The following is a 12,675-nucleotide window of genomic DNA, read 5'->3' as shown; positions in this document are numbered from 1 at the left end:
GTTTTACGGTTCCTGTAACAGTACCAGTAGAAGCGAGTTGAGTTCTCAATTTGCCAAGTTTGAAATCAGCAACCACTAGTTCCCCAGAAGAAGATTTTTTTTTTTTTCAAAGATGTGTCATGTGGCCATTTTGTTTGACGCACAAACGTTAGGTTTGGTTTATAAAACATCACCATTTTGACATAATTGTATTCTATTGTCACCGGGACGATGTCTAAGAAGTTGGTCAAGCTGTTTTCAAATAATAGCAGTTTGCTGTTATTAGCAGGTGGGTCAAAGTTTTCATTTGGTCCAGGCCCAATTTGATTTTACTCACCAACACTGCATAGATATTTGCAACAAATTCAGCCACTGTAAATAAAAGTAATTTGCAGTTAAAAGATTTCCATGCCTTGGAATTGTAATCTACCAGGGGATATACAGAATTAAATGACATTAAAATCAGCTGTATGCAAAACACACTGCAGGCTTAATAGTTTGGAATTCACAAGGATAACAAGCCAGGATGATATTTCCCCAGAAGATTTTGAAACACAAGCATGATAATTTTCAAGCAAACCATTTTTAAACTGAACCAGGTTTAAACGTAAAAAGAAAGTGTAGGTGTGTCAGCCATCTTATTTTTTAAAACATCACATTGTTTAAACAGTTTACTGTCAAGGGCGTGTTTCAGTAAAATTTCTGCCAGCCATTTTGACATTCAGCTTTATCGCAGCAGCTTCTGCTTCGCAAACTTGAAATGTGTTTAGTTGCTACTGATATATTCCAAGTTTTACATCAGTCACTTCACTGGTTCCCAAGAAGAAGATTTCAAAATGTTTCTAAAAAAAATGCATCAAACTGCCATTTTGGTTTCAGGTCAACACCATTTTTTTAAAAGTCAGTTGTAATGATGCAGTGTCAGGGAAGATACTTGTGAAGTTTGGAGTTAGTCAAGGAAACTGTTTGTCAACGGATGCAGTTTTAAATGTAAGAAGAAAATGTAGGTGTGGGGCCATCATGTTTTCCGAAACATCACCATTTTGACGTATTTGTCTTCTGCTGTCACCAGAACAATGCTTACCAAGTTTGGAGTCTGTTGGTCAGATGGTTTTGAAATAAAAGCAGTTTGCTCTTAAGGGCGTGTGTAGGTGAAATTTGTGGCAGCATTTTATTATTGAATTGTATCACAGCAACTTCTGCTTTGCAAGCAGGTTTGGATGGTGATAATATATGCCAAGTGTCAGATCAATCACTTCAATGATTGCAAAGAAGAAGATTTCGTGAGGTTTCAAGAAGAAATGCGTCATATGGCCATTTTGGTTCTTAAAAGTCAGTTGCATTGCTACAGTGTCAAAGATGATGCTTGTGAAGTTTGGAGTTAGTCAAGTAAACCGTTTTAAATTTCAGATAAAGCAGTTTTAAATTTCAGACATAAACGCACACCTGGTAGCCATATTGTTTTATAAAACATAACCATTTTCACATATTTGTATTCCATTGTTACTGGGACGAGAACTACCATGTTTGGAGTTTGTTGGTCAAACGGTGTTCAAATAGCAATAGTTTGCTGTTAAGGGCGTGTTTCGCTAAAGTTTGTGGCAGCCATTTTGACATTAAAATTTATTGCAGAAACTTCTGCTTCACAAACTTGATGCAGGTTTGGATGCTGAGGATATATGCCAAGTTTCAGATCAATCGCTTCACCAGTTCCCAAGAAGAAGATTTCGAAAGGTTTCTAAATAAATGCAGCAAACGGCCATTTTTGTTTCCGATCAGCACCATTTTTTTAGAAGTCAGTTGTATTGATACAGTATCAGGGAAGATGCTTGGGAAGTTTGGAGTTAGTCAAGTAAATCGTTTGTCAACTGACACAGGTTTACATTTTATATGTAAACATATAACTGGCGACCATCTCGTTTTATAAAACATCACCGTTTTCACATATTTGTATCCCATTGTTACTGGGACGATAACTACCAAGTTTGGAGTTTGTTGGTCAAACAGTTTTCAAACAGCAGCATCTTGTTGTTAGGGGCGCGTTTCGATAAAATTTGTGGCAGCCATTTTGACATTAAAATTTATCACAGCAACTGGTTTGGAAACTTAATACGGGTTTGGATGCTGACCAAGTTTCAGATCAATTGCTTCACCGGTTCACAAGAAGAAGATTTTGAAAGGTTTTATCGAAAAATGCGTTAGGGCATCAATTGCAAGGGTGTAGCAGCACAATTTTTTCAGCATCTGACAGCCAATGTATCCAACTTGTTACCTGCTAAGTCAGAACCTGGTCACTCACACAGCTTCGAAACAGCAGCACTTTACAGCTTTGGGAAGAGAAACAAACAAACAAAAAAACTTTAACAATACCAATAGGCTTTCCAGCCTTGCTTGGAAGCATACTGTGTGTATATATGTGTGTTTGTGTGTGTGTGTGTGTGTGTATATAATAGATGGGCTTCATAAATTACGAGACCGAAGGTCGAGTAATTTATAAACTGTCCCCGACACCCGAGATGGAACTGTTTTCCTGTAACTCACTGAAGAGGCCCATCTTTATTTTTTATTAATACATGGATACCCTTGTGGTGCTAATATTAAAGAAGACGAGGTTTAGCAGTACAGTTGGGGTTTTTTAAACGTAGTGTTTCAGTGCTGTATAGACTTTCTGTGTCGTTATCCATGTTTCAGATTTAGTTGGATTATTGCCTTTATCTTATTTTAATTTCCCATTCCTCTCCAGTTTCTCTGAGATACAAATGTATAAGCCTGACATCATTTTTGACGTATTCTCATTTTGTTGATAATTAATGAACATTTCTGTACTGTGGGTGTTGTCAAGTGATTGAAAGTTAGACATTTTGTGTTTGAATTGAAAGTGATGGTCTCGAGAAGTCGAATGGGTCAAAGTTCAAGTATATTTTCCTCCAGAGGAATTATCACTTTTTGACGTCACTACCGTGGTATTATGCCTTTTTTTTCCGAAAGGCTCAGGATGCAAATATAGCCTTCATCCATGTGTTTTTATATATATATATATATATATATATATATATATATATATATATATATATATAATATATATCGATATATATGGGGATGTACAAAAAGGTTTTAATGAATAAAAATAATTTATTTCAAATTTTTTTCAGACAAAAGCCCTTCTTCAGCTGTTTAGGGAAAAGTACAACACAATGCAGTAACCGTGTTAGAATGTTTTCATTTATATATATATATATATATATATATATATATATATATATATATATATATATATATATATATATATATATTACAAATGGTTGTTTATTTTACATTTTTCTAATATTTTCTAATTAATCTACTAGTTTCTTTTCATCTGCCATTTCTCTCCATATTCCTATTTTTTCTTTTTCTATTTTAATTGTCCTTATAAGAAAGCGATGCTAAATAATCACATTTTATATATCTATATATATATATATATATATAGTATATCAGATTAATAACAAAGTGAAGAATTGTATACCGAGTCTCTTCTTAGCTATTTTTTAAATTAAAGTACATATTCTACTTTCGACTTTGTGCATCCTTTCTCCATATATTTGATTTGATTTTTTATTTAGCACCTACTGTAATAACAAAGATCGCTATATGTTGCCTATGTGATAGATTCCATTTTTAACATAAATAAACTCCACACTTGGATTTCTGTCATTACAAAAAAAAAAAAAAACAATTTTTTATATTTACACATTTACAATGTATTCTCTGGCCAAGCCAAGGCTCTGTTTATCAAAGTAAACCAATATATTAAACCAAACCATGCTTCCCTCCCTCGGTAGATTGTAACAATTCCATTGTCTCGCAGTGTGAAATTACAATGCGAATCCAACAGAGCCAAGCTTTCATTGAGAGAAGCGCGGTAATCTGATATTCCAAACTACTTATGAAGCCTTGGTGCCTTCCCCTGGTTCATCTTTATTTGTACCCATCTAGAGTCAGTAATCTAATGTTAGCATAATGTACTGCCTCCCCCCCTCTCGCTCACTCTCTATCTCTCTCTTGCTCTGTGCTTTCACTCATATCTCCCGGAATCTGTCTCTATAAGGTGCATTTGAAAAAGGTCATATTTCTTTATAAAAGCCTCTGTCAGGGGCTTTGTGAAACCCTAATACTTTTCAATTTACTCCTAACCGTTCCCATTCATTCTTTTATTGTTTTCCATCTGTTCCAATCCGGAGCCAGGCTGCTGACACCCAATAGAGAGAACACTCGGCCCTGTTAGCCTACGGAAATCGACAGGAACCTTCTCTCACTAGGCCAGGGGCCAGGGGCCAGTTGCTGTGGACTGGGCAGTGGAGGGAAGGAGAGATACCCCAGTTTACCTGATTGATTTACAATTGATGCAGAGAAATAAATTACACACATTCTACTACACAGAAGAGTTTTTCTCTCCTTGGTTCCAATAGGTTATTTCCTGAGGGTTTAATTGACTCCCGAGAGATTTATTTAATTTATTTTTTTTAAATATAACAGGGTACGAATCATACTTTTTTGTTTTCCAGCTATTTCAAAATGAAGGAATATTCGAACATGAAACCTGTGTTTGTCCCAGCTCTTGGATAAATGTGCTTCTTGTGCAGCAGGTATCAGATATCACTAATGAACTCTCTCTTTCCGGTAGCTGTCGGAATTGAATAATGAGACAGAACAGCACGTTGGTCTGTTGTCAAAGCGAAAATAAAGTCTGATAAATGAAAAACCACCAGCAGAACAATAAACAGCTCTGTGAGAGTGATTAGAACGAGTTGATAGCTTTGGAACAGTCCTTTGAAAACCACTGTCAGTCCGGCATGTAACATTATTGACCCGTCTGTGCATTCAATAATGCTAAATATCAATGATTGAAAATATTTTATATTCAGATTTTATGTGATGGTCTTCATATGAAACCATTATATTAATTTAACTGTTTTATATTGCCAACATTCAGTTGCATGTTACTGACCACGATGTATGGTATCTGTCAGTGACACATGTATAAAAGCAGAGGAATATGTAGTTAGAAATTGCCATTTTATACATTTCTGATTAATTTTAAGAAGTCTTAGAAGTATGCTACCATGGATTTTCTAACAGATTAATTACTTTCTAGAAGAAAAAATCTTTGAACTATTGTAAAATCTGAATTTTCTGGCTTCATGAAACATAAATTAGTAGTTTGCTTCAGACTGGACAGGGATCAGCTGGCTGAAAAATCTAGCCCCATGATCTAGTGGACTGATGCGCCACTATTTGTGAAGCCACCAGGGGGAGTATAGCATAATTGACATTGAAGCAGCTCTCTATTGTGAGTGCTGTGCTCTCCGTCCCAGCAGGGGCTCTGTGGCAGTGCACACAGATCCATATCAACATGTCAGGAATCAATGCTACTACCTGCTGCTCAACAAAGTTTCAGACTGAAAGATTAGACAATACTCTTAATGTTACTGTAGCAGCGTAACAACCACAGCGTCGGCTGCTGCTGCTGTGACGATCACTGTGCATCACACAGGGCCCTGTCTCCACAGTCCTGAGACCTCTCACCCCTCTGTCTCCACAGTCCTGAGACCTCTCACCCCTCTGTCTCCACAGTCCTGAGACCCCTCACCACTCTGTCTCCACAGTCCTGAGACCCCTCACCACTCTGTCTCCACAGTCCTGAGACCTCTCACCCCTCTGTCTCCACAGTCCTGAGACCCCTCACCACTCTGTCTCCACAGTCCTGAGACCTCTCACCCCTCTGTCTCCACAGTCCTGAGACCCCTCACCACTCTGTCTCCACAGTCCTGAGACCCCTCACCACTCTGTCTCCACAGTCCTGAGACCCCTCACCACTCTGTCTCCACAGTCCTGAGACCTCTCACCACTCTGTCTCCACAGTCCTGAGACCTCTCACCACTCTGTCTCCACAGTCCTGAGACCCCTCACCACTCTGTCTCCACAGTCCTGAGACCTCTCACCACTCTGTCTCCACAGTCCTGAGACCCCTCACCACTCTGTCTCCACAGTCCTGAGACCCCTCACCACTCTGTCTCCACAGTCCTGAGACCCCTCACCACTCTGTCTCCACAGTCCCGAGACCCCTCACCACTCTGTCTCCACAGTCCTGAGACCCCTCACCACTCTGTCTCCACAGTCCCGAGACCCCTCACCACTCTGTCTCCACAGTCCCGAGACCCCTCACCACTCTGTCTCCACAGTCCCGAGACCCCTCACCACTCTGTCTCCACAGTCCTGAGACCCCTCACCACTCTGTCTCCACAGTCCTGAGACCCCTCACCACTCTGTCTCCACAGTCCTGAGACCCCTCATCACTCTGTCTCCACAGTCCTGAGACCCCTCACCACTCTGTCTCCACAGTCCTGAGACCCCTCACCACTCTGTCTCCACAGTCCTGAGACCCCTCACCACTCTGTCTCCACAGTCCCGAGACCCCTCACCACTCTGTCTCCACAGTCCCGAGACCCCTCACCACTCTGTCTCCACAGTCCCGAGACCCCTCACCACTCTGTCTCCACAGTCCTGAGACCCCTCACCACTCTGTCTCCACAGTCCTGAGACCCCTCACCACTCTGTCTCCACAGTCCTGAGACCCCTCACCACTCTGTCTCCACAGTCCTGAGACCCCTCACCACTCTGTCTCCACAGTCCTGAGACCCCTCACCACCCTGTCTCCACAGTCCCGAGACCCCTCACCACTCTGTCTCCACAGTCCTGAGACCCCTCACCACTCTGTCTCCACAGTCCTGAGACCCCTCACCACTCTGTCTCCACAGTCCTGAGACCCCTCACCACTCTGTCTCCACAGTCCTGAGACCCCTCACCACTCTGTCTCCACAGTCCTGAGACCCCTCACCACTCTGTCTCCACAGTCCTGAGACCCCTCACCACTCTGTCTCCACAGTCCTGAGACCCCTCACCACTCTGTCTCCACAGTCCTGAGACCCCTCACCACTCTGTCTCCACAGTCCTGAGACCCCTCACCACTCTGTCTCCACAGTCCTGAGACCCCTCACCACTCTGTCTCCACAGTCCTGAGACCCCTCACCACTCTGTCTCCACAGTCCCGAGACCCCTCACCACTCTGTCTCCACAGTCCTGAGACCCCTCACCACTCTGTCTCCACAGTCCTGAGACCCCTCACCACTCTGTCTCCACAGTCCTGAGACCCCTCACCACTCTGTCTCCACAGTCCTGAGACCCCTCACCACTCTGTCTCCACAGTCCTGAGACCCCTCACCACTCTGTCTCCACAGTCCTGAGACCCCTCACCACTCTGTCTCCACAGTCCCGAGACCCCTCACCACTCTGTCTCCACAGTCCCGAGACCCCTCACCACTCTGTCTCCACAGTCCTGAGACCCCTCACCACTCTGTCTCCACAGTCCTGAGACCCCTCACCTCTCTGTCTCCACAGTCCTGAGACCCCTCACCTCTCTGTCTCCACAGTCCTGAGACCCCTCACCTCTCTGTCTCCACAGTCCTGAGACCCCTCACCTCTCTGTCTCCACAGTCCTGAGACCCCTCACCACTCTGTCTCCACAGTCCTGAGACCTCTCTCCACTCTGTCTCCACAGTCCTGAGACCTCTCACCCCTCTGTCTCCACAGTCCTGAGACCCCTCACCACTCTGTCTCCACAGTCCTGAGACCTCTCACCCCTCTGTCTCCACAGTCCTGAGACCCCTCACCACTCTGTCTCCACAGTCCTGAGACCTCTCACCCCTCTGTCTCCACAGTCCTGAGACCTCTCTCCACTCTGTCTCCACAGTCCTGAGACCTCTCACCCCTCTGTCTCCACAGTCCTGAGACCTCTCACCCCTCTGTCTCCACAGTCCTGAGACCCCTCACCACTCTGTCTCCACAGTCCTGAGACCTCTCACCACTCTGTCTCCACAGTCCTGAGACCCCTCACCACTCTGTCTCCACAGTCCTGAGACCCCTCACCACTCTGTCTCCACAGTCCTGAGACCTCTCACCACTCTGTCTCCACAGTCCTGAGACCCCTCACCACTCTGTCTCCACAGTCCTGAGACCTCTCACCACTCTGTCTCCACAGTCCCGAGACCCCTCACCACTCTGTCTCCACAGTCCTGAGACCCCTCACCACTCTGTCTCCACAGTCCTGAGACCCCTCACCACTCTGTCTCCACAGTCCTGAGACCCCTCACCACTCTGTCTCCACAGTCCTGAGACCCCTCACCACTCTGTCTCCACAGTCCTGAGACCCCTCACCACTCTGTCTCCACAGTCCTGAGACCCCTCACCACTCTGTCTCCACAGTCCCGAGACCCCTCACCACTCTGTCTCCACAGTCCTGAGACCCCTCACCACTCTGTCTCCACAGTCCTGAGACCCCTCACCACTCTGTCTCCACAGTCCTGAGACCCCTCACCACTCTGTCTCCACAGTCCTGAGACCCCTCACCACTCTGTCTCCACAGTCCTGAGACCCCTCACCACTCTGTCTCCACAGTCCTGAGACCCCTCACCACTCTGTCTCCACAGTCCTGAGACCCCTCACCACTCTGTCTCCACAGTCCTGAGACCCCTCACCACTCTGTCTCCACAGTCCTGAGACCCCTCACCTCTCTGTCTCCACAGTCCTGAGACCCCTCACCTCTCTGTCTCCACAGTCCTGAGACCCCTCACCACTCTGTCTCCACAGTCCTGAGACCCCTCACCACTCTGTCTCCACAGTCCTGAGACCCCTCACCACTCTGTCTCCACAGTCCTGAGACCCCTCACCACTCTGTCTCCACAGTCCTGAGACCCCTCACCACTCTGTCTCCACAGTCCTGAGACCCCTCACCACTCTGTCTCCACAGTCCTGAGACCCCTCACCACTCTGTCTCCACAGTCCTGAGACCCCTCACCACTCTGTCTCCACAGTCCTGAGACCCCTCACCTCTCTGTCTCCACAGTCCTGAGACCCCTCACCACTCTGTCTCCACAGTCCTGAGACCCCTCACCACTCTGTCTCCACAGTCCTGAGACCCCTCACCACTCTGTCTCCACAGTCCTGAGACCCCTCACCACTCTGTCTCCACAGTCCTGAGACCCCTCACCACTCTGTCTCCACAGTCCTGAGACCCCTCACCACTCTGTCTCCACAGTCCTGAGACCCCTCACCACTCTGTCTCCACAGTCCTGAGACCCCTCACCACTCTGTCTCCACAGTCCTGAGACCCCTCACCACTCTGTCTCCACAGTCCTGAGACCCCTCACCCCTCTGTCTCCACAGTCCTGAGACCCCTCACCACTCTGTCTCCACAGTCCTGAGACCCCTCACCACTCTGTCTCCACAGTCCTGAGACCCCTCACCACTCTGTCTCCACAGTCCTGAGACCCCTCACCACTCTGTCTCCACAGTCCTGAGACCCCTCACCACTCTGTCTCCACAGTCCTGAGACCCCTCACCACTCTGTCTCCACAGTCCTGAGACCCCTCACCACTCTGTCTCCACAGTCCTGAGACCCCTCACCACTCTGTCTCCACAGTCCTGAGACCCCTCACCACTCTGTCTCCACAGTCCTGAGACCCCTCACCACTCTGTCTCCACAGTCCTGAGACCCCTCACCACTCTGTCTCCACAGTCCTGAGACCCCTCACCACTCTGTCTCCACAGTCCTGAGACCCCTCACCACTCTGTCTCCACAGTCCTGAGACCCCTCACCACTCTGTCTCCACAGTCCTGAGACCCCTCACCACTCTGTCTCCACAGTCCTGAGACCCCTCACCACTCTGTCTCCACAGTCCTGAGACCCCTCACCACTCTGTCTCCACAGTCCTGAGACCCCTCACCACTCTGTCTCCACAGTCCTGAGACCCCTCACCACTCTGTCTCCACAGTCCTGAGACCCCTCACCACTCTGTCTCCACAGTCCTGAGACCCCTCACCACTCTGTCTCCACAGTCCTGAGACCCCTCACCACTCTGTCTCCACAGTCCTGAGACCCCTCACCACTCTGTCTCCACAGTCCTGAGACCCCTCACCACTCTGTCTCCACAGTCCTGAGACCCCTCACCACTCTGTCTCCACAGTCCTGAGACCCCTCACCACTCTGTCTCCACAGTCCTGAGACCCCTCACCACTCTGTCTCCACAGTCCTGAGACCCCTCACCACTCTGTCTCCACAGTCCTGAGACCCCTCACCACTCTGTCTCCACAGTCCCGAGACCCCTCACCACTCTGTCTCCACAGTCCTGAGACCCCTCACCACTCTGTCTCCACAGTCCTGAGACCCCTCACCACTCTGTCTCCACAGTCCTGAGACCCCTCACCACTCTGTCTCCACAGTCCTGAGACCCCTCACCACTCTGTCTCCACAGTCCTGAGACCCCTCACCACTCTGTCTCCACAGTCCTGAGACCCCTCACCACTCTGTCTCCACAGTCCTGAGACCCCTCACCACTCTGTCTCCACAGTCCCGAGACCCCTCACCACTCTGTCTCCACAGTCCCGAGACCCCTCACCACTCTGTCTCCACAGTCCCGAGACCCCTCACCACTCTGTCTCCACAGTCCCGAGACCCCTCACCACTCTGTCTCCACAGTCCTGAGACCCCTCACCACTCTGTCTCCACAGTCCTGAGACCCCTCACCCCTCTGTCTCCACAGTCCTGAGACCCCTCACCACTCTGTCTCCACAGTCCTGAGACCCCTCACCACTCTGTCTCCACAGTCCCGAGACCCCTCACCACTCTGTCTCCACAGTCCTGAGACCTCTCACCACTCTGTCTCCACAGTCCTGAGACCCCTCACCTCTCTGTCTCCACAGTCCTGAGACCCCTCACCACTCTGTCTCCACAGTCCTGAGACCCCTCACCACTCTGTCTCCACAGTCCTGAGACCCCTCACCTCTCTGTCTCCACAGTCCCGAGACCCCTCACCACTCTGTCTCCACAGTCCTGAGACCCCTCACCACTCTGTCTCCACAGTCCTGAGACCTCTCACCACTCTGTCTCCACAGTCCTGAGACCCCCTCACCACTCTGTCTCCACAGTCCTGAGACCCCTCACCACTCTGTCTCCACAGTCCTGAGACCCCTCACCACTCTGTCTCCACAGTCCTGAGACCCCTCACCACTCTGTCTCCACAGTCCCGAGACCCCTCACCACTCTGTCTCCACAGTCCCGAGACCCCTCACCACTCTGTCTCCACAGTCCTGAGACCCCTCACCACTCTGTCTCCACAGTCCTGAGACCCCTCACCACTCTGTCTCCACAGTCCTGAGACCCCTCACCCCTCTGTCTCCACAGTCCTGAGACCCCTCACCACTCTGTCTCCACAGTCCTGAGACCCCTCACCACTCTGTCTCCACAGTCCTGAGACCCCTCACCACTCTGTCTCCACAGTCCTGAGACCCCTCACCACTCTGTCTCCACAGTCCCGAGACCCCTCACCACTCTGTCTCCACAGTCCCGAGACCCCTCACCACTCTGTCTCCACAGTCCTGAGACCCCTCACCACTCTGTCTCCACAGTCCCGAGACCCCTCACCACTCTGTCTCCACAGTCCTGAGACCCCTCACCACTCTGTCTCCACAGTCCTGAGACCCCTCACCACTCTGTCTCCACAGTCCTGAGACCCCTCACCACTCTGTCTCCACAGTCCCGAGACCCCTCACCACTCTGTCTCCACAGTCCTGAGACCCCTCACCACTCTGTCTCCACAGTCCTGAGACCTCTCACCACTCTGTCTCCACAGTCCTGAGACCCCTCACCACTCTGTCTCCACAGTCCTGAGACCCCTCACCACTCTGTCTCCACAGTCCTGAGACCCCTCACCACTCTGTCTCCACAGTCCTGAGACCCCTCACCACTCTGTCTCCACAGTCCTGAGACCCCTCACCACTCTGTCTCCACAGTCCTGAGACCCCTCACCACTCTGTCTCCACAGTCCTGAGACCCCTCACCACTCTGTCTCCACAGTCCTGAGACCCCTCACCACTCTGTCTCCACAGTCCTGAGACCCCTCACCACTCTGTCTCCACAGTCCTGAGACCCCTCACCACTCTGTCTCCACAGTCCTGAGACCCCTCACCACTCTGTCTCCACAGTCCTGAGACCCCTCACCACTCTGTCTCCACAGTCCTGAGACCCCTCACCACTCTGTCTCCACAGTCCTGAGACCCCTCACCACTCTGTCTCCACAGTCCTGAGACCCCTCACCACTCTGTCTCCACAGTCCCTGAGACCCCTCACCACTCTGTCTCCACAGTCCTGAGACCCCTCACCACTCTGTCTCCACAGTCCCAAGACCTCTCACCACTTTAACGCCTCGGAATGTCCCGTCTGGGGTCTGCAGCTCGTGGTCAAAGTTTATGTTAAACAGTAAATTGAGAAAGTCTCCTTTTCTGTGTTGCTTTTCTGAATGTTTGTTGTCAGATTCTTCTTCTGTGTTGGTTTGTGTGGTTCGTGCTTGGCCTGTTTTGTTGTGGATACTGAATCTTTTTTTTTTTTTTTTTCAAATGCTGTATAAATATATTAAAGCACTGTAATTTGTGTCAAAAGTCCAAAACAAAACAGGTAAAGTACTGTAGTACTTCCAGGATCATCGACAAAATGAAACGCCATGATTTTTAGACAAAGCCACTGAGAAACGGTTTTGTTTATGTGTCTTGCAGGAGAACTTTAGTGTATTTCATGAGCATCTGTGTTCACCTGTTGTAAGT

At 48.6% G+C, this 12,675-nt stretch overlaps 1 protein-coding gene across 9 annotated transcripts in view; it reads left to right on the top strand.

The window, feature by feature from the left end:
* LOC121299101 (transcription factor COE3-like) overlaps nucleotides 1-12,675 on the top strand; it is a 161,706-nt gene that overhangs the window by 22,363 nt on the left and 126,668 nt on the right. The gene's annotated exons all lie outside the window — the stretch shown is intronic.

This window comes from Polyodon spathula, chromosome 1, assembly GCF_017654505.1.
Source record: "Polyodon spathula isolate WHYD16114869_AA chromosome 1, ASM1765450v1, whole genome shotgun sequence".
Lineage (NCBI taxonomy): Eukaryota > Metazoa > Chordata > Actinopteri > Acipenseriformes > Polyodontidae > Polyodon > Polyodon spathula.
Note: the sequence above shows the minus strand (reverse complement) of the source record. Positions and strands in the feature narration are given on the sequence as shown.